General features: G+C 41.7%; 1 long non-coding RNA gene across 1 annotated transcript in view; it reads right to left on the bottom strand.

Moving 5' to 3' along the window:
- The window catches only part of LOC120097835 (uncharacterized), a 28,604-nt gene extending 19,508 nt beyond the window's left edge, over nt 1-9,096 (bottom strand). Inside the window, exon 1 of the long non-coding RNA XR_015641193.1 lies at nt 8,394-9,096. This is a non-coding gene — a long non-coding RNA (uncharacterized LOC120097835). The remainder of the gene's footprint in view (nt 1-8,393) is intronic.
- Between the last annotated feature and the right edge of the window lie 13,009 nt (nt 9,097-22,105).

Here is a 22,105-nt window from a genome sequence, read left to right as displayed (position 1 = left end):
GGCTGGTATCTTTGGCAGAAAACTATATTCTGGGTACTAGCCCTGGCATCTGTAGGACTCCTGACTTTGCTTGTGTTTGTAGTCCTCAGCCTTCTGTGGCTAAATCTACATTTTTTTAGAAGAAACTCACACATCTTGGAGTGATATTGTGGGTACACTTTCTGTTCCCTCAGTGACTTTTGGCCTCAGGCAAGCTGCAGAAGCTCTTGGTACTTTGGAAACATGTTCTTCCCCTTATGTTTCTCTGACAGGTGCTGTCAGCATGAGAACGTTCTGGAAGCCCCTTAAATCGTAGACATAAAATAATAATTATAAGTAATAACAGTAATTAACTCCCATCATGATGAGTCACCTTTAAAGATTCAATGACAATTTTTCCAAGGTTGCCCCTTGCTGGTACCTTAGTGACTAAGTCTTGTATTTCTTAAAGAGAAAACATTTTTACCCATTGCAAAGATGACTGAGAAGGTTTCCTAGTTTATATTTTGAGCATTTGGGTGGTCACCTTTGATAAAGGAAAACATCCTTAAACCCCAAGAAAACAAGGCATGTGTTTCAAGGCTATTGATACCCATGCCCGCACCTATAAAATGAATCATTTTAATATAAATGTGTGTGGTAAATGAATCTAGCATCTGTACTTCTTTAACCTTTCCTGGTCCCCAATAACCATACAGAGAAACCAAGATTTATATTAAGCTGCACCTCACCACTGGGCAGTTAAATGATCTATAATAACCCCTATGCTAATCTGGCTACTCCTTAGTTCCATCCCCATGAGACTTGGCGTTTAATATTGTTCTAGCTCTTTCTACTTCAGATGTCTCTTCCCATGGTGTCTTCTCAGACCGACTCCTCCTCATGGCCAATCTGAAATGAACTCCCCTTCTCCTCCTAGCTGGTGGAAGCTTCCACTGTATCTCTCTTTACCCAGCCATTGGGTGATCCATATTTATTGACGAGGCAGAGAATAAATGGTAAGAATTGTTTGCACAAACTTGAGACAGAAGATTCTTGACCTGAGGATTACAATGCCCTCTCTGGATTGAAACTAGATTGGAGGGTGTAGAAATCAGCATTTGAATAGCACAAGGATAACCTTTGCATAATACATAAAAACGTTATGCCTACACATGCCAACAAGTTTGCCTTTAAATCCCTTCTGTATTCTTACAGTAAGTAGCTTATCTCTCAAATAAGCTTCCTTTTCCCTCATTCAAAAGCAAATGATGGGAAACTGAAACCTTTGTACTTTTCCTATGAGGCAATTACGCTAAGTCACTTTACAGCCATTTCATTGCTACAACTTGGGACTAATTTTCTATTTCCCCATCAAGTTCAAGGTCATGGGCAAGATAGATACCTACCTATCGGTAACCATCTCTTCAGCAAGCCTAGCCAGAGTTAATTTATGCAATGAAACAAGCTGTTCTCTCTTTGCTGCCCCTGTGACTTATGGCCAATTTATTTCATTTGTTTGTAACATAGTATAAGCTTTGAGGCTCGTTGAGATACCACTGGTACTATTTATTTTTTCAGATTTAATAAGAACAAGGGGGAGACCTTTCCTCCTAGCCTAGGAAACAAAATTAGACCCAAGAGTTATGAATTATCAACATATAATTGTGAAAATATTCCACAGAGCAGCCTATGTGCACCCAGGACTATGGAGGCTGCTGGTGATGTAAGGAGGCCCAGTCCTTCTTGAATGAATCATCCATTTATTTGCAAAGTTTCATCTATTCCAAGTTTGATAACCATACCTAATTATATAAGTATCAAATTCCACTCCTCATTTCTGGCCTAAAGGGCCCTATAATCTTTTCAAAGCAGGCAAGATGATGATGAAAAAATGTGAAAACAGGCTTCACCAAGGGGCATGGTGTCAAAGATCTTCGTTCTGAGACCTAGCTAAGTTAAGTTAATTCTTTCCTCTCCTGCCATTTCTTATTCAGCCACGGGTAACAGAGCAGGTTCTCATCTACAACAATGTAATGCCAGAAAGGTGTATGATAAAGATACAACTAGCAATGATATCTACATATACAGAGCAACTACCCCCAAATCTGTCCATCATCTCCAGAAAAACTTACAATGTCCAGGGTCTCCCTGCATTGCCTTCTAGAGACTGCGATAGGTTTAGTTTGCCTGGACATGATCTTACAGCCAGAACCTTATTATAAGCTTGCGAAGACTCAGAAACACTATCAAAGGTTAAAGAAAAGCACTTTCCAACCTCGTATAGACACTGGAATTCTGTAGCTTAGGTACTCTCTTTGGAATATTTAGAGAGTCCCTCCTTCAGATCAATAATATTCTCTTGTGCTTGTATCTACAGATTCTTGGTTTGAATGACAAGTTGGTCTTGCTATAAGGGATGGGGATTGGTCAGACTCTTTTTTACTAAGTAAAATGAAAGGCCAAGTTTAAAGAAGGCATCACGGTGTGAGTTCTCTCATGGCATGGGGCACTCTCGGCGTTAACAGCAGAAGATCAGCTAAGTGGATTCTAGCGTTGTAAAGGCAGCCTAGAAGGATGTTAGAACAGATACCTCTAAGACATCGTCTGCGGTGTGGAAAGCCTGTGGTACAGAAGTAAGAACATACTGGAATTGGGCTTTCACTCTTGAACTTTGGATTTCTATGGCTGTGTAACCTGGGTACCATTTATTAAGGATATGAAGTTGCCTCGGAAGAGGAAAAGAAAAGGGCACCTGAGCCAAATATCAGTGTGGACACAAACAGCTTATGACAGTTCAGATGGGCTAGTCTGTCAGACACTGTTTACAGCGCAGTGAGTGGGACATCGGGGATTGTGCTTTTGTTTTGGCCTCAACACCAGATCTCCATCTAGTATTAAAAATTCCTTCCTTTTCAGAGCCATTAAGGATTCTGTAGGATTCCCCACTACAACCATGAGCGAACAACTTTGCTTCTATTCCTCCTTAGTCATTTCATCTGCCAATCACTGAAAATTCCCACGTGTTGTCAGTTGACACCAAGGAAGCAAAAAAAAAAAAAAAGAAAAAGAAAAAAAAAAGAAAAAAAAATCCTGATTGTCAGGCCACATGATTCATCTTCTCCCTGGCAATGTTTGTTTTGCTTATTTTTATTTCTCATCTTGAAAGAAGTACTTAAATATCTTTCATGTAGGAATACATTTTACTGTTGTTAAGACAGCTAAGACAGCTTCCTCCCACCCCCAAGCAGGGATGAGGTAGCCAACGAAGATTTTTGAGATGTTTTTAACTGGGCAACAACCATGTTTTCCAACTGCCCAGCAAACAGATATTCTGTGCTCCAGGACCCACCCCCTCTGCTTATCCAAAGGCAGGGGGCTGGAGAGATGGCTCGGCAGTGAATAGCACAGACTGCTCTCTCAGAGGATCTGAGTTCGATTCCCAGCACCCACATCAGGTGGCTCGCAATGGCCTGTCACTCCAGCTCTAGGGAGGCACATGTACATACACATATACATATGGAGGTGCAGGTGCACGTACATGTACATTTACATACATGTACACATGCACACATATATGTATATATCATATACAGATACAGACATGCTTGACTCACATGCATATACACAGACATGCTTGCCTTCAGGTGTGCATGAGCATACATACAATTAATGTCCTTTTAAAGAATTTAAACAAAAGAGTGCTGTTGGAAGGGAAAGAACTCTTTTTATATCCCTTCTTTTATTTAATCTTTTTTTTTTTTTACACTCTGGATTTTGTTCCCATCCAGCTCCACCCTCTGACTTCCACATCCCACACCTCCTTCCCACCCCTCCCCCCTGCCATGAGGATATCCCCACCCACCCACACACTACCCTCCACACCCACCCCACCAGACCTCTAACCTCCCTGGGGCCTCCAGTCTCTCGAGGGTTAGGTGCATCTTCTCTAACTGAACCCAGACCCGGCAGTCCTCTGCTCTATATGTGTGGGCTGCCTGGTTTGTAGTCAAGTGTCTGAGAGATCTCAGGGGTCCAGGTTATTTGAAACTGCTGGTTCTCCTACAGGGTGGCCCTTGTCCTCAGCTTCTTCCAGCTTTTCCCTAATTCAACTACAGGAGTCAACAGCTTCTTTCCATTGGTTGGGTGCAAATATCTACATCTGAGTCTCTTCTGCTTGTTGAGTCTTTCAGAGGGCAGTCCTGATAGGTCCCTTTTTGTGAGTGCTCCATAGCCTCAGTAACAGTGTTAGGCCTTGGGACCTTTCCTTGAGCTGGATCCCACTTTAGGCCTGTCCCTGGACCTTCTTTTCCTCAGGTTCTTCTCCATTCCACCCCTGCGTTTCTTCCAGACAAGAACAATTATGGGTCAGAGTTTCGACTGTGGAAAGGCAACCCATCCCTCACTTGATGCCCTGTCTTTCTACTGGAGGTGAGCTCTACAAGTTCCCTCTCCTCGCCATAGAGCATTTAATCTAAGGTCCCGCCCTTTGAGTCCTGAGAGTCTCTCAACTCTCAGGTCTCTGGTACATTCTGGAGGGCCCCTCCCCCAACCTCCTACCTCCTGAAGCTGCCTGCTTCCATTCTTTCTGTGGGCCCAGGGGGGCTTCAGTTCTTTCCCCCCCTTCCCCACCCCCGACCCAATACCAGATTATGTTCCCCTCTCTCTCACCCCCTTTCCCTCTCAGGTTCCTCCCTCCCTTCCCCTTGTGATTGCTTTCTTCTCCCTTCCAAGTGTGTCTGAGGTGTCCTCACTTGGGCCCTTCAGCTTTTTTTTTTTTTTTGAGTTCTGTGGACTGTATCTTAGGTATTCTGTATTTTTTTTTCTTTGACTAATATCCACCTAGTAGTGAGTACATATCATGCATGTCCTTTTGGGTCTGAGCTAACCTCACTCAGGATATTTTCTAGTTCCATCCATTTGCCTGCAAAACTCAGGATGTCCTTGTTCTTAATAGCTGAATAGTATTCCATTGTGTAAATGAACCACATTTTCCCTATCCATTCTTCTGTCCTGGAACATCTGGGTTGTTTCCAGCTTCTGAATATCACAAACAAGGCCACAATGAACATAGTGTTACATGTGGCCCTGTGGCCTGGTGGAACATCCTTTGGGTATATTCCCAAGAGTGGTATTGCTGGGTCTTTAGGTAGATCTATTTTCAATTTTCTGAGGAACCTCAAGATTAATTTCAAGAGTAGTTGTGCCAGTTTTCAGTCCCACCATCAATGGAGGGAGAGTGTTCCTCTTTCTCCACATCCTTGCCAACATGTGTTTTCACCTGAGGTTTTTGATCTTAGCCATTCTGATTGGTAGAAGGTGGAATCTCGGGGTAATTTTGATTTGCATTTCTCTGATCACTAAGGACTTTGAACATTTCTTTAGATACTTCTCAGCCAATCGAGATTCCTCTGTTGTGAATTCTCAGCTTAGTTCTATACCCCATTTTTTTGATTCTGTTGGTTTTTGTTGTTGTTGTTTTTTAGTTTTTTGGGGTTTTTTGGTGGTTAGCTTCTTGTTCTTTGTATATTTTGGATGTTAGTCCTCTATCAGGTGTGGGGTTATTGATGACTTTTTCCCAATCTACAGGTAGTCAATTTGTCTTATTGACTATGCCCTTTACCTTACAGAAGCTTTTCAGTTTCATGAGGTCTCATTTATCAATTCTTGATCTTAGGGTTTGAGCCATTGGAGTTCTGCTTAGGAAATTTCCCCCTGTGCCAATGAGTTCAAGGCTCTTTCCCTCTTTCTCTACTAGGCTCAATGTATCTGGTTTTATGTTGAGGTCCTTCATCTACTTGGACTTAAGCTTTGTGCGAGGTGACAAATTTCTTGAGTTGATTCTGTGAGGGTGGACATTTCTCACATGATGTCTCCATGGCCTTCTGAGAAAGTTTCCAATGAGCCAATCTGGAACTTCTCACCTGAGGATTTATTTGGCGCTTTGTGAGCACAGAGGAATTCAGTGAAATCCAAATTATGATGGAGGAGCTGAAGAAAATTGATAATGAACTCTTCTTTATCTTCATCGTGAGTCTTACACATAGTCATGTTCCAACCTGCCTCAGATCACTGGCCTACCCCAGCCTCCTTCTGGATTCCTGAAGGCAACATACAGAACATGGAAAGAAACTGGCCACCCTCTCTCCTGATAGTTTTATGTGGCAAGTTAGAAGCAAACTGATCCACCATGTTCTTAGGTAGACAGTCCTAAACTGACAAATACACACTGTTACTCAAGATTTGGTCAGAAATGATTGAAACCTAGCTTGGTCAAACTTAAATCCAAATAACGCGATTGGAGTATGTCAGTAGTACACACCTGTCACTATATTTGTGTTCACAGATAGCCTGCAGCAACTCTGAACCTATGCCATTCTTATAACCAGTGATCTAGAAAATGAGATGCCATAGGAAGAAATCTGGACCAGAAGGTTGAGCACTTAAGCTAAAGAGAATGTAAAAACCAGATGTGGCAGTGCAATCTTGTACCAGGCGATGTCTAATCTGTGCTCCTTGGATGGTCTGCATCCAGATCACAATCAATGTATCCTCATATATTAGCAGACTTCACCTCATAATGCCAAAAAAATTAGACTCTGTGCAAGTAATCCTGAGACTAACAAGACAGAGGCAGAAGTATGGTAAGTTTAAGGCCAGCATGGGCCACTAAGAAGACCCACAGCACCTCCATTAACAAAAACATTTAAGGTGGTATCAAGGTTAATGGTGTCAAAGCTAATGATGGCTCTCCGTCTGCTCATGTTACACTGTTAAACTCTATTCTAGACACATTGAATTATCAAGCTAATTATCAAAACATGGGTTAATGCTCCAGAGAGGAAGTTCAGGACCTGAGTTCCCGGAGATTAGGGGCAAGATTTTTAGAGGCAGGATGGACTTGATTGTCTACAGAATTTCAGATCACGGAGAAGTAGCTAAGTCCAATGTGAATATCAGAATGTTTACAGTGGCAGTTATGGTTTACATTGTAGTACAAGAATTGAAGGGAAAAAATGGGTGATATCTTCCTCCCAATAGAGTGGCTATTGTATTCAGTATTTTCCGGAGACTTTCGGTGTATTGATGTTATACATTAATTGGCATTCAATACTAAGACAAAGAGCTATACCACATAAAGATACACTGGATGAGGATGTAATGGACTTAATAAGGAAAGAAGGGAGAGAAATAGAGAAACCATGGATAAGGACAAAGAATGCCTCTAAGGGAAAGTAGGAATTATATAAATACCAAGTGGCAGGACATCACAGCAAACAAGAAAAATCCCAGTGTAACCAATCACAGTGATGCATGACTATAATTCCCACATCCAAGGGTCAGAAGAAGAAGGGTCAGAAGGCCCCTGTCTCAAAACTCTAAGAACTGAAGGTAGTACAGGGGTAGCAATTCCCAGCACAGAAAGAATTAAAGATCAGACAGAGAGGAAAGAAAGAGGAAGAAGAAGGTAAATAAAAATCTAGACATGAACTCCAGGCAGAGGAGGGGAAGACCATATGGATGGATAAATCTCCGAATATAGGCTCTCAAGTCAATTTTGCATCCATTTAGGAGATCTGAATGAAATGGACTCATAGCATCTTTCATCTTCTACTGAAAGACCAAGGAAGGAAGAAGCTGGAAATGAAAAGAGGAGCCAGGGAAACAGCCAAGGCAACATAGCACTTTTAGGCTCTAAGAGCTTAAAAGTGGACTCTCGGACTGTGTTCTGGGAAAAACAGAGCTTAAAAACAATAGTGGAAAATGTCTAATTCTTCAACACATTCCAAGTGTTGGACAGTGCAATAGGCTTTGGTTATCTTGTTTCTAAGTTGAAACTTTGCGGCAAACACCTCAGACACCCAGGGATCTGCCCAGCCATTTCTTCTGGGCACAGCAGCCCCTGGCTATGGGAAATCTCTGGTGACAATATGAGGGAATGCCTCTGTGACATTCATAATTAAACTTTCATATCTTTTAGGGCGAAAACAATGCTCAGAGTGCAGGCATTACTGGAAATTCATTAAATGAACCTTTTTTTCCTGGGGTCAGTGTTTACTACAGTCTTGATTGTTTTAGAAAGAAAACTTTATGAAAGGAAACCAGGAGCATTTCTCCAACTCCACGAGGACTGCAATAACAGGAAACGAAACTCCTATTTCTGTAGTTGGTCTGATAAGAACTCAATAGTAGACCTTCTGAAGGCCCGTGGTGACTACTGTTAAAGACATAAATTATTATCTAGTGCACGGTCTTGGCTGGGCAACTTAGATCGCGGCTTCTATTTTTGGTGGCAGAGACTCTTATATATCTGTCACTTACTCCAGAAAATGGTAAAAATGGGCAAGTTGGCAACAAAGAAATTCTTGCTAATAATGTGGTCATGGAGCTGCTCCAGACACTGAACTTGAGCTTGAAGGCAAGGGGAAGCTTACTCAACAGAGGCAGCTGAAACTGAAGACTGCAGCTGTGGTACTCCCATGAGGACAAGAAATAAGGGTCAAAGATGCTAGAGCATTCTGGGAATGAGAGAAGCATGTCCGGTCTGTTTCACCATGGGTGCTGTCTGTTCTCTGGAAGCACATGGTGGGAGCAGAGAGCTGATGAATGGTGATGAGGCACTCCAGTCTTGAAGCAATGCTTCCACAGGATGCTCATGATGAGGTCATGTGTTTGTGGTGGAAGTAAAGTTACTACAAGGGGGTGCCAGTGGCTATTTACAGTTGAGACGCTGGGGTCATTTCCAACCCTTTCCCAACCAGGCCTTTTATAGAAGCTAGAAGCCAGCAGTCTTATATGAAAATTTCCTTTGATCAGGCAAGGAAATAGATGGCCCAATGTGGCCCACTTGCTCATTATAAATCTTCAAATTCAAGCATGTAGCCAATTGTATGACAACACATCTCCTCAGCTTTTCACCAGTTACATTGCAATGGCAAACCTGATCAGAAAGATGCACATGCTTTGTTTTCAAGTGTGTGTCCTCTTTGGTGCCTTTGAGATAGCCAGGAAAGTCAGATGAGAAAGCCAGGAGGTCGGTTAAGTCACAGTTATCTGAAACTGCATCTTCCAAGTGTGGGTGGTATGGAGATGCAGACATGGGGGCTCTGTAGGTTGTAGTTCAAAGGTTGCTACAAGGACGTGATCTTCAGCTCCTTAATCTTGTCAACCTACTAGCAGCTTCCTTGTTTGCTGGGACATTATGACATCATCCCTTGTCGACAAGGCTCAGAGAAAAGAATTGTTGTATGTCGTTAAGTCAACAGTTTGCAATGTTGCTAAGACCATTCAAGTAGCAGAGGGTGGGATGTGTGCCTTTGACCAATATCATAGATTCAAGTATCAACAATCAGGATGTGAAATATGATGCCATAGTCTAAGCCCTCTACCCCCCCCCCTGCCCCCGCAAAGCAGTCAGCTGCTGACATTTTGCTAGTCCTTTACCTTTCTCACTGTTGAGGCCTACATTTATCTGTAAATTTACATCCAGGTTTTGTTTCATCTTAAAACACAAGCCTGTCTCTGATGCTAAGTTGTGCTTGCAGACAGGAGCCTAGCATGGCTGTCCTCTGAGAAACTCTACCGGCATCTGACTGAGACAGACGCAGATACTCACAGTCTCACAGATACTCACATTGGACTGAGGTCGAAGACCCCTATATTAGGAGAAGGATTGAAGGAGCTGAGGGAGATGATTCCAGAGCAAGAACAACGGTGTCATCTAACCTGGACCCCTCAGAGCTCCCAGAGACTAAGGCATCAATCAAAGAGCACACACAAAGCTGGTCCAAGGCGCTGGCACTTATGTAGCAGAAGACTGCCTTGTCCTGTCTCAGTGACAGAGGATGAGCCTAATCCTTAGAGACTTGATGCTCCAGGGAGGGGAGAAGCCAGGGAGGAATACCCTCTCAGAGGCAAAGGGGAGGGAAGATGGGGGGAATAATCAGAGAGGGGGACTGGAAAGGGGACACCATTAGGGATGTAAGTCAATAAAATAATTAATAATAAAAAGCATAAGCATATCTTGTGTTATTAAAATTCTATGTTAAGGTCTTCTCCCAGTGTGTAGGTAAACACAGAGGATTTGCTTGCTATTGTTAATGTTGGTATCAAAAAGGTCTCCCATAAGGTTCATGTCTGAATGTCGTCACTCACTGGGTATTGCTATCTATGTAAGGGGTGGACAGGGAAGGCTGGTGAACTTTCAGGAGATGAGGCTACACTGCAGAAAGTAATCACTAGGGTTTGATCTTTAAGGACTGTATATTCTTGGTCTTATGTCCCCTTCCTCTCTCTCTTCTCTTCATCCATTGATCTGTGAACAGCTGTCTAATATATGTTCTCCCTTCCATCATCTTCCCAAACACACAGAGCAGACAACTATGAACAAAAAGAGCCAAAGGAACCATAAGCTGAAATCACCCTTCCATTCTTATATTCTTTACATCAGATACTTTTTGCCACAAAAGTAACTAATATAGTAGTGATTTTATTATAAATTACATATATATGTTGTATATATATATATATATATATATATATATATATATATATATATATATATATTCCCTCACCACAACTCTCTTTTCTTTTTATTATTATCTTTCTTCAGACTCTGGAATGTAATGGCATGGTCAGAAATATATATATATATATATATATACACATATATATACATATATATATATTTGTGCGTGTGTGTATATGTATATATATTTCATCTGGCATTTATGATATTCATGGTAACATTGCTAACTAGAAAGATTATCCTAGTCTATCCCCAATAAAAATTTATGAACATACGAGATGTGTCCTTAGTTTATTTTTTTTTTTAATTTGGTTGTGGTGCCAGAAGAGTTGATCCTTATGGTAAACATAATGTATTAAAGAAAATAATAAAAATGTTTCCATTTAAGATACAATGAAGGGGAAGGCACCTTTAAATTACAAATAAATGCTGTACATTTAAAAAGTACCTGTGAAATTTATGGCTAGCAAAACATGGCAGCCAGTTTTATAAACTTCATTTCTTTAATGATAAAAATAATCCCTTATATTTTCAGCCAGCTAACAGTTGCCAAATGCTCTATTAAATCATTCTTATTAATCACCGTGAACTTTAGCAAATTTTTCTGAGATAACTCGAGGCCCGTAGAAGCCTTCAAATGCAGGCACATTAAAAACACACACCACACGATTGATTGTCCTTTGCTGTAAATTTACATTTTTTATTAGTGTTAAAATGTATATTCCCAAGACAGATCTCTCGTCCAGATAACAGTAAGTCCGTGGTACAGTGACTTTACTTGTATCTACCCTAGGAAGGCAGTCTGAAGAGAGGGGCTGAACAGTGTCCATAGCTTCTGTGTCTTTGTTTCATGCTGACATAATATGTAGGAAAGAGTCTGTTGCATTTCCCAAGCATAGCCTAAACATCCCTATTTCAGGATCCTTACATGCAACACTACTTAGGCCGCACCATTCTACTTCCACAGGAACTCTGGGATATTTCTCTTTTCTTATTCATCCCGACCTGTACAGGAAGAGCATCAGCTCAGCTCAGTTTCCCACATAATACTATTTTAATTATAACCGACCACCAACTTCTTCCCCCATCCATCCTTCCCTCTTTTTTTTTCTCTCCCTGCTTCATGTTTCTAGCTAGTTTCTATCTAGTATATTATTACCAAGGTGCTTATTTGTTTCACTTGGTCACTTGTCTTTGTTTTCTCTTTTTAACCAAGTATTATTTTCTAAATCATATGTATGTGTGTATCCCTGTGTCTACAGAGACCAAAGGAGTTTGAGTTAAGGGAGTTAGGAGTTACCCACTGTAGATGCTGGGATCCGAACTCTGGTCCTCTGCAAAAGTAATATGTGCTCTTAATCACTGAGCCACTCCTGTGTTTTGTCTTTGTTCTCTTTACACTAACATATAGGCTCACTCTTCTTCCAGAGGACCAGAGTTCAGTTCCCAGCACCCTTATGGGTACCTCACAATCACCGGTAACTCCATCTGCAGCAAAGGAGCATCCTTTTCTAGGCACCACAGGCTTTTATTGCTCAATAAAGAAGTCTTTCTTTGGGGGCTGAAGAGATGGCTCAATGGCTAAGAGCGCTGATTGATCTTCCAGAGGTCCTGAGTTCAATTCCCAGCAACCACATGGTGGCTCATCTGTTATGGTATTTAGCACCCTCTTCTGGTGTGTCTGAAGACAGCTACAAGTGTACTCATACATAAATAATGAGAGAGAGGGGTGGGGGAGAGAGAGAGAGAGAGAGAGAGAGAGAGAGAGAGAGAGAGAGAGAGAGAGAGAGAGAGAAGACATTCTTCTTCCTGACACCTGTGTCAGGAACAAAGCAAAGTGACAAGCAAAGAAAAGTTATTACTCGAAATACATGGCAAACAGTTAGAAAGAACAATAGGTTGGAACCTAGTCAAGTATATCAAATATGAAGTGATTTTACTTTAATCAGTGAGAATACCTGGGAATGTCAGAATATTGGAGCAAGAAAATGGAATAAAAATGAATTTCTAAAGCATGACAGGATTGTTGCTAGTTACCCAGGGGTAAAATGTATATGTGGAAATCTCTGTGAAACAGGCAGTCTGTTTATTAGTACACATGGCTCCTTTTCTTAGAGATAGGCTCCCTGGTTTCTGAATCATCCTCGAGCTTAAATTGTGCAATCATTCAGTCTATTTTTAAAGCCTGGGGCCAATAAGGTTTAGAGATGAAAGAAGAAAAACTTTGATAGATTCAGAATTTGCGTTCAACTGGGAATGAGGGGAAAAAACACCTCAAGTGAGAAAATAATATTTCAAGCCACTGGGATCGTTATAGTCAGTCAGTATTCATCAAGGGTTCCCATATGAGCAAGGACAGAAGGAGGAGAAAATGCAGAGGCTATGACATGGCAGAGAAATGTCCCAGTTGCACAATCCTTCTGGTGCCAAGACAAGTCAACTCAAGGTAGGTACGTTGGGAACAACTAAGCCTTTTCTACTAAAGGAGATAAAGATAACCAGAAGAAATCTCTTAAATGGACTATAGGTCCATCTAGCCCATCCTACATTACTTTAGGATGACACTATGTCATGCTATACCCCACTAGGTCTCTTAATCATGGAACCCAAAGAGGAGCCCAGAGAAATATCCTAAACACCATTTTCTTTGTTGTCTACCTTGAAGACAATGGTCACATCTCCCTGCTCTATACTGATCCACGTGGACTTTGCTGTCACACAGGTCCTTGGTAACTTGTTCATTTGCTTCCGGCTATGAAGGAAGCAGATATGTCCGAACAAACAGGATTCCTTGGCAGGTTTTTATCTGGTGACACAGTGCCAAAAGTTCTAAGTCACCCTCAGCATCAACAGGGATGACTAGGGAGACTGAGAACCATTGTCCCACAATGATGTTCACCACAGCCCGAGCCCCGGAAACAGCAGAGAGATGGCACCTGGATGCTCTCCACGATTCATTGCTCTCTATGGCTGCAAATCTCTATGGCCTCTCATATCCCTGTTAAGCAGCCCTTCGGGAATGGTCAGGAGAAAAGCATTCCTTATATTCTTAGGATGTTTTCAAAGAATGGCTATATGCACATTGCTAACACATTTGAAATTAAGTAAAGAATCCGGTTTTGCCAAAGATGCCTCGAGGACTTGGATCATCCCAAGCACAAGCACTGAGTGTGGGTTGTACACATTTTAAACAAGGAAGAACTATTTATTTTGCATCTCCATGTCCCCTGGCAACTCTCCACCACAAAGTATCTTAGAAAAGCCTTTTGGCAGTGACTGAAGAGATTGTTCGATCCATCTGAAGCCGTGTGTGGAGAGAAGTGGGCATGAAAAGCCATGTCAACTTCTGCCACTGCTTGTACCTGATCTTACCTCAGAAAGAAGCCAGAGCCCCGGCTACACGCACTGGCTTGTTCTACCCAACACTTTAAGACAGCCAACTCTTTTTCTTTTCCTCTTTCTCTTTTGACATGTGAAGTAATTGCTCACAGAGGCAATACTATACGGATGTTTCTTTATGGGTCTAATTTCTGTCAGGCAGTTGACGTTCTTTGTACAAATGCTTTGTATCTGTGAAGTCTCATAATGGTTGTGATGGGTAGAGACAGACTCCACAGGGCATAAGATACAATCTACGATTGTTATTCAAGAGCATAGTATGCTGGTTCTTATGGACAAGATTTCTAGGTATTTGCTAGAGGACATCTGAATGACTGTACAGTATGGCCTATCCAATACCAGATGTCAGAGTTCAAGAAACTGGTACTGCCTGTGTTTATGCATATAAGTGTGTGTATACATTTCTTTACGTGTGTGTGTTCATGTATGGAAGGGGTGTGTGTGTGTGTGTGTGTGTGTGTGTGTGCATGTGTTATGTATGTGCATAAATGTGTGTAGTGTGTGTGTGTGTGTATGTGTACACGTGTGTGAGTGTGGAGGTAAAGCCAACTGTCTTCTTCAATTGCTTTCTGCCTTTTACTTTGAGATGAAGTTTCTCAATGAATCTGGACTTGCTGATCTAACCTGACTGGCCAGCAAACCCACAAATCCAACTGTCTCTACCTCTTCAGCACTGGTGTTAAAGGAATTTTTTATATCACTTCTGAGGGAGCTAGGTCCTTATGTAACAGGTACTTTCCTGACTAAGCCACCAATCCAGCTCTTTGGTATCTCCGGTGTAATTCTTTAAAAAAGAGAAAACTTATTTTTATTGTTTTTTTATTTACATTTCAAATGTTATTCCCTTTCTCGGTTTCCCAGACATAAGCCTCCTATCTCATCCCCCTCCCCTTCTTCTAGAGGGTGTTCCCCTCCATGTCCATCCACTCTTCCTGCCCCCCCCCCCACATTCCCCTACACTGGGGATCCAACCTTGGCAGGACCAAGGGCTTCTTCTTCCATTGGGGCCCAACAAGGTCATCCTCTGCTACCTATGCAGCTGGAGCCATGAGTCAGACCATGTATTGTCTTTGGGTAGTGGTTTAGTCCCTGGGAGCTCTGGTTGGTTGGCATTGTTGTTCTTATGGGGTTGCCAGCCGCTTCAGCTCTTTCAATCCTTTCTCTAATTCCTACAACAGGGATCCCATTCTCAGTTCAGTGGTTTGCTGCTAGCATTCGCCCCTGTATTTGATATGCTCTGGCTGTGTCTCTCAGGAGACATCTATATCTGGTTCCTGTCAGCATACCTTTCTGAACTTCATCCATCTTGTATCTTATATAGTTTGGGTGGCTCTATGTGTGTGTGTGTGTGTGTGTGTGTGTGTGTGTGTGTGTGTGTGTGTATGCCACATGTGGGACAGGCTCTGAATGGCTGTTCCTTCAGTCTCTGCTCCAAACTTTGCCTCCATATCCCCTCCTATGAATATTTTTGTTCTACCATTTAAAGAGGAGTGAAGCATCGCATTTTGGTCATCCTTCTTGAGCTTCGTGTGATCTGTGGATTGTATCTTGGGTAATTCAAGCTTTTGGGCTAATATCCACTTCTCAGTGAGTGCATACCATGTGTGTTTTTCTGTGATTGGGTTACCTCACTCAGGATGATATTTTCTAGTTCGATCTATTTGCCTATGAATTTCATGAAGTCATTGTTTTTGATAGCAGAGTAGTACTCCATTGTGTAGATGTACCATATTTTCTGTATCCATTCCTCTGTTGAAGGGCATCTGGGTTCTTTCCAGCTTCCGGCTATTGTAAATAAGGCTGCTATGAACATAGTGGAGCATGTGTTTTGTTGTATGTTGGAGCATCTTTTGGGTATATGCCCAGAAGAGGTTTGGCTGGGTCCTCAGGTAGTGCAATGTCCAATTTTCTGAGAAACTTCCAGACTGATTTCCAGAGTGGTTGTACCAGTTTGCAATCCCACAAACAATGGAGGAGTGTTCCTCTTTCTCTTCATCCTGACCAGCATCTGTTGTCACCTGAGTTTTTGATCTTAGCCATTCTGACTGGTGTGAGGGGGAATCTCAGGGTTGTTTTGATTTGCATTTTCCTGATGACTAAGGATGTTGAGCATTTCTTTAGGTGCTTCTCAGCCATTCGGCATTCCTCAGCTGAGAATTCTTTGTTTAGTTCTGTACTCCATTTTTTTTTTATTATTAACTTGAGTATTTCTTCTATACATTTCGAGTGTTATTCCCTTTCCCAGTTTCCGGGCAAACATCCCCCTCCCCCCTCCCCTTTCTTATCGGTGTTCCCCTCCCCACCCTCCCCCCATTGTCCCCCTCCCCCCAACAGTCTAGTTCACTGGGGGTTCAGTCTTAGCAGGACCAAGGGCTTCCCCTTCCACTGGTGCTCTTACTAGGATATTCATTGCTACCTATGAGGTCAGAGTCCAGGGTCAGTCCATGTATAGTCTTTAGGTAGTGGCTTAGTCCCTGGAAGCTCTGGTTGCTTGGCATTGTTGTACATATGGGGTCTCGAGCCCCTTCAAGCTCTTCCAGTTCTTTCTCTGATTCCTTCAACGGGGGTCCTATTCTCAGTTCAGTGGTTTGCTGCTGGTATTCGCCTCTGTATTTGCTGTATTCTGGCTGTGTCTCTCAGGAGCGATCTACATCCGGCTCCTGTCGGTCTGCACTTCTTTGCTTCATCCATCTTGTCTAATTGGATGGCTGTATATGCATGGGCCACATGTGGGGCAGACTCTGAATGGGTGTTCCTTCAGTCTCTGTTTTAATCTTTGCCTCTCTCTTCCCTGCCAAGGGTATTCTTGTTCCCCTTTTAAAGAAGGAGTGAACCATTCACATTTTGATCATCTGTCTTGAGTTTCATTTGTTCTAGGCATTTAGGGTAATTCAAGCATTTGGGCTAATAGCCACTTATCAGTGAGTGCATACCATGTATGTCTTTCTGTGTTTGGGTTAGCTCACTCAGGATGATATTTTCCAGTTCCAGCCATTTGCCTACGAATTTCATAAAGTCGTTGTTTTTGATAGCTGAGTAATATTCCATTGTGTAGATGTACCACATTTTCTGTATCCATTCCTCTGTTGAAGGGCATCTGGGTTCTTTCCAGCTTCTGGCTATTATAAATAAGGCTGCAATGAACATAGTGGAGCACGTGTCTTTTTTATATGTTGGGGCATCTTTTGGGTATATGCCCAAGAGAGGTATAGCTGGATCCTCAGGCAGTTCAATGTCCAATTTTCTGAGGATCCTCCAGACTGATTTCCAGAATGGTTGTACCAGTTTGCAATCCCACCAACAATGGAGGAGTGTTCCTCTTTCTCCACATCCTCGCCAGCATCTGTTGTCCCCTGAGTTTTTGATCTTAGCCATTCTCACTGGTGTGAGGTGAAATCTCAGGGTTGTTTTGATTTGCATTTCCCTTTTGACTAAAGATGTTGAACATTTCTTTAGGTGTTTCTCCGCCATTCGGCGTTCCTCAGCTGTGAATTCTTTGTTTAGCTCTGAGCCCCATTTTTTAATAGGGTTATTTGTTTCCCTGTGGTCTAACTTCTTGAGTTCTTTGTATATTTTGGATATAAGGCCTCTATCTGTTGTAGGATTGGTAAAGATCTTTTCCCAATCTGTTGGTTGCCGTTTTCTGTACTCCATTTTTAATAGGATTATTTGGCTCTCTGGAATCTAACTTCTAGAGTTCTTTGTATATTTCGGATATTAGCCCTCTGTCAGATGTAGGATTGGAAAAGATCTTTTCCCTATATGTTGGTTGCCTGTTATTATATGGTTTTGAGTCAGTTGACAGGTTCTAGCTTTGAAAGCTAGTTTTTATTCTGTCTACACCTCTTGGACTTGTTTGTATTTGGGTTTTTTTTTTCCTGCTATCTGGCCAAGCATAGCTTCAGAACTTTTATTTGGACAGGAATCATCTTTTAGTTGAAATTGTGCCTCAGCGACCCTCTGTGTCTTATATGAACCAGAAAACAATTGCTCAGTTCCATATAATTCTAACTAATGCCTCAGCGAGTCTTGGAGGGGGGGCTTACAAATACGGATGTCATTAAATTTTGAAATCCTTGCGAAGCTCAGGGTCTCCCTCTGAAAGTTTGATATATTCGTCACCACTCAGTTCACAGAGGCCCTCATGTTCTGCCTAAGCAAATTCTGACTGTGATATGTTTCCTCACGGAGGTTTGACTACAGGGGGACAAGTTCACAAATGTCAGCATGAACACTCATTGCTGGTGACAGTCTGTCTCTCACAGTGCTATCATATTTTGGAGCTGTGTGACTGAGACCCAGCTTTGGTTAGTTCAAGTCTGTTTTTCACATTTAACCAAAAAATGCCTTTTTCATGGCACTGCTTATCAAACTCCGTGCCATAATGGCTTCTTTCCGTAGACGGGAATGATGGTCTTTTCCCTGGAGCCAATTCTCATGCCCCCCTACATGTGTCCATGTGAGGAACGTTTAGCTCTAAATTTCTATTTTAGTTTTAGAAAGTTTAAATATCTTGTGAGCAGAAGAATTGTGAATGTGGATGGGTATGTTGGGGAGATTGAATTAACAGTAACATGTACAGAACATTTGCTTTGAAGGTTGGGGCACTAGGTCAGGCTAGCATACCTTCTATATCCTTCTATAGAGTGTTGGCAACATTGCTGGCATACCAGTGTGGGGGAAGAAGGAAGGCTTCCAAGGAAGGGAATGTTTATTCAATGATAGCCAAATTTTGGAGGATGAGGAAAATAACAGCTCCCTATCTATATTAGCTCGGATTTGTCACTACACTGAATCATTAGTCATTGCTCAGAACAAAGTTAATGGAACTATTATGGCTCAGTTTCTGTGGACTGGGGAAGTTTATCAACTGGGCTGCCGCTTCCTAGCTACTTGTGGACTTCATCTGTGTTGGATGGGTTTACTCAGGGACGTCATGAACATTGTGAATTCTGTCCTGTGAAAATAATGGTATATTTGAAAATAATCCCATAATTGGAGGGAAAACATGAACCCAAGATCCAACTTCTGCCCTCCATTTCTATTTCTGTCATTTAAACATAAATATAGTAATTGATATTAACAGAGCCTGTTCATGTTCAAAATCCTAAATTTCCCAACACAGTTTTTTTTCAAATATAGATTGGTATTAGGAGAGGTCATCTCTTTTTTTTTTCTTTGTAGGATTTGTTTGGTTGGTTGGTTTGATTCAGGGTCTAATGTAGCCCACAGTGGATTTGAACTCACTTTGTCGTAGAAGATAAGTTTGAACTCATAATCCTCCTGCCTCTACTCCCTAAGTGCTAGGATTTTAGGCATAAGCAACCACACACAACTAGGGTTACTTCTTTTTAAGAAAGAATTGCACAGAAGGCCATACGTGATTAATTTGAGTTATGATTAAAATTGATATGTTAAGAACTCAAACAACTGAGTTTAACTGACATATTCATCTAGCTATTTAAAAAAAATACATGGATGGAAAACAATTGAAGTGTTATAAATGTGACATTATTTGTTTTTCCCTGAGCTTATGCTGTTTCCTTTTTACTCCCCCCTCAGATTTTCAGCCTAATATATACAGATATAATTTTATTAGTTCTTTGAGATTTTATACAATGTGTTTTGATCATTGCCACCTCTCAAATCTCCTCAGATCCACTCCCCTTTCCTATCCACCCAACTTTGTGTATACTTATTTTTAACATGTCAAACCTAATCTTTGCTGCTCACATATTCTTGGACATGTGGTCTTCCACTGGAGCATGGTCAATTTACTAGAAGCATTCTCTTAGGGAAAACTGACCCTCCCTTGCTCAGCAGCTAACTGGTGCCAATAGTTTCTTGGCTAGGGGTGGGACTTCCTGTCTATCTCTTCTCCATCTTGGGATTTCAGCTAGGGATGGGACCTCTCTTTTCTCCACCTTGGGATTTCAGCTAGGGGTGGGTGGTATTTACTGTCCATCTCTTCTCTTCATCTGTGGATTTGTCATTGCTTGGGCTCTCACAGTCCTGGTACATGCTCTAACAACTACCTTGAGTTCTTAGACAGAGATGCTTTGCTGTCTGCAGAAGACACTGGTTTCTAGTATTCATCCCCTGCCTCTGGCTCTTAGGTTTTTTCCCCGAGCTTTGGGAGGAAGTGGTTCTGTTACTACATTCCCTTTAGGGCTGAGCATTCTACAGTGCCCTAGTCCCTGCACCTTGGACAGTGTTGAGTCTGCATTAATAACCCACTACTGCAAATAAAAACTTCTGTGATGAAATTTGCGGGATGCATCAATCTATGGGTATAATGTAAATCATCAAGTCAGTTTAATGTTGTGTATATTGAACAGAATAATAGTAGTGGCTTCTCCCTAGGGCCTGTGACCTGCCATAGATTCTTGCCACAATAAATGGTGCTAGGTATGGGTTTCGTCTTGTGGGATGGGACTTCAATGCAAAGAGGAAGCAGTTGTCTACCCCCATGACATCCACACCAGTATTGCACTAATGTACCTGCCTTGCCAGGCCAGTCATTACTGTAGCCCAAGTGTTGATAGCTATGTAATATTGTTGATTATTTTCTCCATCAGTAGCACATATAACACTTCTCAGTGTGGTGCTAATAGGAATGAAGCTTCTAGGTCAGAACCAGCTTGATTAATCCATGTGTTATGATTCAACTATAGGATGTTTTCAATGATAGGATCTTACAATTAAGTTCTGCATGTTAACCAAGAACACTGGTAATATCTTGGAATATTTAGGTTGTCTATTGTTAGCCATATAGACACAGAAGGGTTGAATGTATATTATTACTGCTAAAAAAATCTTTTATTTCTATAGCTAAGGAGAAAAGGCATACCATGATATCATAACTAAGATATGAAGTATTGTAAATTTCAGAATACTGGAGGGTATATTCATTGAGGTCACTAGACAGTCCTTATGTTTTAATTAAATGATACTTTATGGCATGAAGTCATAAAAAATTTCAAATATTCTAAAACTATACAGCATCCTATTGTCGTAGCTTGGGTTTTATTGCTGTGAAGAGACACCAGGACTAAGGCAACTTTTATTAAGGGCAACATTTAATTAGGGCTGGCTTACAGGCTCTGAGGTTCAGTCCATTATCATCAAGGCAGGAAGCATCGCAGCATCCAGGCAGGCCTGATGCAGGAGGAGCTGAGAGGTCTACATCTTGTTATGAAGGCAACCAGGAGAAGACTGTCTCCAGGCAGCTAGGAGGGTCACAAAGTCCAACCCCACAGTGACACACCTATTCCAACAAGACCCCACCTCCTAACAGCATCATTCCCTGGGCCAAGCATATTCAAACCACTGCACTCACCATTTGTCTTCAGTAGGGTCTGTGCTATTTGTCTGAATATCTGTGGTATTGACAAGCCAGGTCACTTTAGTCATTTTACATGTTACCACAAGGGTGAGGTGGAGGATTAGGCAACAAGACACCTCACTAAAGAATGTCACACACCCAGGCTTCCCTTAGAGTTTTAATTTTAAAAAAGGGAGAAAGAAACTTTCAAATTGGATTTCTTTTTCATTTTTCACTCTTTTGCTATATAATATATTAAATTTATTAAATAAGATATATAAATATATGTTTATTTCTTTTTTTTACATCCCAACCACAGTTTTCCCTCCCTCCTCTCCTCCCAGTCCCTCCCCATCACTTCCCTTATGCCTCCCTCCATCCACTCCTCCCCCATTTTTATTCAGGAAAAGCAGGCCTCTGATGGATATCAACTAACCATGGCATATCAAGTTTCAGTAAGACTAGGCATCTCCCCTCATATGGAGGCTGGATTGGGCAATCCAGTAGAAGGAAAGGCAATGAAAACCCAGCAAAAGAATCAGAGATACCCCTACTTCCACTATTAGGGGTCCCACAAAAAGACCAAGTTACACAACTATAATATATATGCCGTAGACCTAGGTCAGTCCCATACAGGTTCCCTGGTTGTTGGTTCAATCTCGATGAGCCCTTATGAACCCAAGTGAGTTGACTCTGTTCTTGTGGTATCCTTGATCCTTCTAACTCCTAAAATCCTTCCTTTCCTCCTTTTCAGGATTCTCCAAGCTGAGCTTTGCCTAATGTTTAGCTGGGGGTCTCTGCATCTGTTTCCATCAGTTGCTGGGTGAATCCTCTCTGATGACAGTTGTGCTAGGCACCAAATTATGAATCTAGCAGAATACCATTAGAATTCATTT

Source organism: Rattus norvegicus, chromosome 17, assembly GCF_021556685.1.
Source record: "Rattus norvegicus strain SHRSP/BbbUtx chromosome 17, alternate assembly SHRSP_T2T, whole genome shotgun sequence".
NCBI classification, from domain to species: domain Eukaryota; kingdom Metazoa; phylum Chordata; class Mammalia; order Rodentia; family Muridae; genus Rattus; species Rattus norvegicus.
Note: the sequence above shows the minus strand (reverse complement) of the source record. Positions and strands in the feature narration are given on the sequence as shown.